The sequence below is a fragment of the Thamnophis elegans genome, chromosome 1, assembly GCF_009769535.1.
Source record: "Thamnophis elegans isolate rThaEle1 chromosome 1, rThaEle1.pri, whole genome shotgun sequence".
NCBI classification, from domain to species: Eukaryota; Metazoa; Chordata; class Lepidosauria; order Squamata; family Colubridae; genus Thamnophis; species Thamnophis elegans.
In genome coordinates this window covers 60423980-60428380 of record NC_045541.1, presented here as the reverse complement: position 1 = coordinate 60428380, position 4401 = coordinate 60423980, and the positions used below count along the sequence as shown (strand labels likewise).

Genomic DNA, 4401 nt, shown 5'->3' with positions numbered 1-4401 from the left:
TGAAGAAAGTGAAACATCCATTGCCACTGTATCATATCCAGAGCCCTATAAATTAAAATGTGAGATTTTGGGCGCACTCATATTTTGGATGGGAAGATACTGACATAACTACAGCTGAAATATGACAGTTTATTTTCCTGGACACTTTAATGGCTTTGGGTTAATAACTCTTGCCCTAATAATGTAACCCAGAATGGCTAACATTTCAACATAAAGAAATATGTAGTTCATACCTATGTTTCATAGTTGCCTTTCAGTCATGAACAGCATGAGCCCTAATTGCATGCGATACGCTATCAGATAGAGGGAGATGGGAAGTTAAGAACTTTGATTGATAAATAAATATAAATAAATAAATACATGTATTTTTGTATGTATGTCATGGACTACACACTATTGGAGACTTTGCTGTAACATCTCTCACCATCAGTAAGAAACTGGATTTTGCTTTATCTTTTCAACATTTGGATAGCTGCTGGCTGGGTTCAAAACTCCCATTTCTGAATCAATTGCTAAACTAAAAACTTTCTGATTGCTCTGGAGAAGATACATCAAAAGATCTTATAATGACACTTTGAACTTATGGGCTTATCCTTCAAAACCCATAAATACCGATATTTACAGTATTTGTATTATTTGAGAAGATGGTGTAGTGGTGTAGTTCAGTCCTGGACTATCTTAGATCCACTTTCAGTGATGAAGATCATTGAAAGACACTTTTTGTAAAACACTTCTGGAGAAAAGATAGGATATACATCACCATCATCATCATAATCCATTGCTGGGAGTGGGGTTTAGACTAACTAGGCACTCAAATCTAGTTAACATTGAAGAATAAGAATGGACTTGAAATTAAGAGCCATGAGGATGCAGTGGTTAGAATGAAATATTGCAGGCTAATTCTACTAACTACCAGCAGTTCGCTCTTGATTGGCTCAAGGTTGACTCATTCTTCCATCCTTTCAAGGTCAGTAAAATGAGGACCCAGATTGTTTGGGGCAATATACTGACTCCATAAACTGCTTAGAGAGGGCTGTGAAGCACTATGAGTACTATTGCTATTGCTAAAAGTATGCATACCTTCTTCATGAAAATTGTCTCTCAGATTAATTTAGTTTCTTATCTATGTATGAATTTTTCTAATACATACTGTCACCAATCTCTATGCCTGGGTAGCTTACAACAGTTAAACAATGAAAGACAACTGAACAATACAACGATTTAAAACAAAAAAATATATATAAAAATCATAAAAAAATAATTTGTAGCCAAAGAATCACACCTACCAATGGAATTCAATATAACCATTATGCTGACTCCATCAATTTCCTGCATCCCCATGCCTATTGACAAAGCCACATTTTCAAGGTCATTCCAAAGACTAGTAGGATCAGGCCAATCTAATTTCTGGAGAGATGATGTTCCACAGAATGAGTGCCATGCCATGGTCTCTTCCTTGACCCTGCCAGATGACACTCTGGCTGATGGACCTCAGAACATGTCCCTCCTGCTAGATCTGATGGGATGGGTAGATGAAATCGGGATGAGGCAGTCATACCCTTAACCCTTCCTTCAGTCTTGTATCTAGAATCTCAGTTGTATGAAGAAGCATAGGTCTGATGGGGCTAAAACTTGTAGCATAATTTTGTGATGCTTGTTATTTTGACACTTGTACTGTAATTAGGCATCCATGTATATGTAAGATATTGTGCACTGTTGCATTACTTACAAAACATATACTTATACTTGTTAAAAGCGAAGATTTCTATAAGAAAAGTTCAATTTGAAAAAATATGGATTTGTATATTTGTTGCTATAGTTTTATCGAAACGATGGCATGTTGGACTACAACTCAGCAAATCTAGGGCAATAATCTATTTCAGTCTTTAAGATGCCACAAGACTCTTGTGCTGGCTGCAATGGCTTAAAATGTCTCTGACAACAGGTGTGAGATAAGCACATTGGAATCTGGCTAACCTTTGACAACTGCATGGATAAATGTTAGCCATCTTGATCTATTGTAATAGGTATAGCTCTTCAAAGGGCATTCCTTAATCTTAAACATTCTTAACCCTATCCATCCACTTATCTGTCATTGTCATTTACTTCCCTCAGCCTTGCCAAGCATAGTTTTGCTCTATTATCTATTTACATCTCACGTCTGAAATATATAAAATTCTCTTTGCTGCTCATTGTCTGAAAGGAGCAATAAGTTTTATTTAGTCCAGGCCTGATCGAACAGTTCACCTTGAGGATCATAATACCTTTAAACTCTGTCTCAAGTTTCATAACTAGAAGACATCACTATTAGAAAAACCATAACTTTCATAACTCTGATTTCTGTTGTCACAGAAATCGGTTTAACCTCCATGATGTTAACTATGTCATTGTCTGAGTCCATCCTCAAGGTCAAGGCGGCATTGACCAAAGCTAGCTATGCTAAAATGATTTATTTTTTTAAAAAAATTAAAAATATTTTTAAAATATTTATTTTTATTGTTTTCGTGACCGCCGCTTCTTAGAAGAAAAAAAAGACAACTGAAATTACTTAAAGCAAGTGTGTTTCAAATCATTTTGACTGGGAAAGCCAATAAAAGTTCAGAGACTCAAGATTCGCGGTCAGAAATTTGCTGAGAAAAATTACTTGAGCACAACGGGCGTGATCTCCACGCGTGATCTGTTGTAGCGCTGCCATCTATAGGAACCCGGAAGGTGAACATATCGGTGGGTTACTCCAGGATGCAAAATGTACCGTAAAATGGTTTTACTGGAGAAGATGGGAAGCATAGCACTGCCGCTAGTGTTCAGATAAAACCGTGTCTGCAGAATGCTTTATTAGGCCATATAACATAGGCATTATATATTTCATAATATAATATTTACATATTGTATGTGTGCGTATAATATAATACTCTATGTACATTAAAGCCACACATTCTCCTAGCCAAAGAGGACATCTGCATTCTTAAAGCTTATTAAACCACAACTTCCAGCATTCCACGCTCTTTCGCCGGGCCTGCCGGAAGTTGTAGTTCAATGGGCTTCTGAGTTTCCCATGGTCGCCCCGCGCGCCAGTTCTTCCTCTTCCTAGAAAACGTTGTCTCTAAGCCGAGGCGTCTGAACGAGGGGTGGGGGAGGCGCGCGCTTGCGCGAATGACGTTGACGTCGCCGCCGGGTTCGGTATCACGGGTTTCTGCGTGAAGGAGGCGGAGCTCTGGAGAGGGGGAAAAAAACTGGAGCGGGCAGGGAGAGAGGAAGGTCTGGCTGGATAAGGTGACGGCCGCGGGGTGGGGGGGCAGCCGTGGTATCCTTCCCCCTGCCCCTCGCCCGCGGGAGTGCCCTGGTCTTTCAGCCGCCGCCTCCTCTCTATCTCCGTCCCCCGTTCCCCCCACCTCAGCCTGCAGCTTTCGCTTTCCTGTGGGGCGAGGGGCCGCCGGGCCTGCTCCCCGTCTCCCCCTTTCAACGCCATCCTCCCGTCTTCACCTGTCCAGGGTCAAGGAGCATCTCGGGTCTCCGGTGAAAATCGAGAACCTGGACCACACCACCCTTCCTCCTCGGCGGTTTGGGCCTGGAGCCTCCAGTCCGGGGGGATTCTCCTCCTCCCTTTCTCCCCACACCACTCGCGCGCCTTAATTCTGCCCCACAGGTACGTTTGGGAGGGGGGGTGCGCGCGCGCGCGGTGTGGGCCACCAATTCCGGCACCTGATGAAAAGTGGTGGTGGAGTGCCCCCCCCCCGGGTAGAAGCAAAGCAGACGTCCTGGGTGCGCTGAGGGGCGCCAAGGATGGTTGTTTTATGAGCTATTGCCGCTTTCCGCAGTTATCGGCTTTGTATTGCAGGAGCGACCGCAGAGTTCTAAGGGTAGGAAGTCTCTTGAGTTGTGATTTGAAGTGGAAAAAAGATCCAAGGTTCGCTTCCGTTGCCTGAAAAGAAAGGAGAGAGGGACTACATGAGCTAGCTGACTTGTACTTGGGGGTGGGGGGTTGGTATGAGGAAGCAGTCCTGCTCTGCTCACTCCCAACGTCTTTCTCAATAAATATAGGTGTCAAAAGTCCTGCCCAGGTATGCCTTGCACGTACATTTTTTTATGTGTCATAATTGTTTGAGATCAAACTTCGCTACTAAAAGGATGGGAAAGCAATGTCGGTATATAGCCTTGACTGTATAAGTGTATAGTGTATAAGTGGCCCTGTTTATACCAGAATAACAGTTTGTTTTGGAAATGCCCTGCATGTTTTCCCTCCCTCTGGAGTCCTGCTGATTTATACATAGTATATTCTGAGAATTGTGGGGTGTTGTACCAAGAAATAAGATTTTTAATATTTGATTATCTGCAGTTGCCTCTTGAAAAAGCACCTTTGGTTATCTGCAGATCGTTTTTAGTATTTGAGGAAGAATGTTT

At 42.2% G+C, this 4401-nt stretch overlaps 1 protein-coding gene across 3 annotated transcripts in view; it reads left to right on the top strand.

The window, feature by feature from the left end:
- Window positions 1–2935: 2935 nt before the first annotated feature.
- The window catches only part of MAP3K2 (mitogen-activated protein kinase kinase kinase 2), a 62478-nt gene continuing 61012 nt past the window's right edge, over window positions 2936–4401 (top strand). The window contains exons 1-2 of one of the 3 annotated variants that reach the window (XM_032216970.1): window positions 2936–3258; window positions 3492–3646. The gene's annotated coding sequence lies outside the window, so the exon portion shown is untranslated. Of the gene's footprint in view, window positions 3647–4401 lie in introns of all 3 variants that reach the window. The other 2 variants (XM_032216963.1, XM_032216957.1) reach the window with 2 other exon arrangements.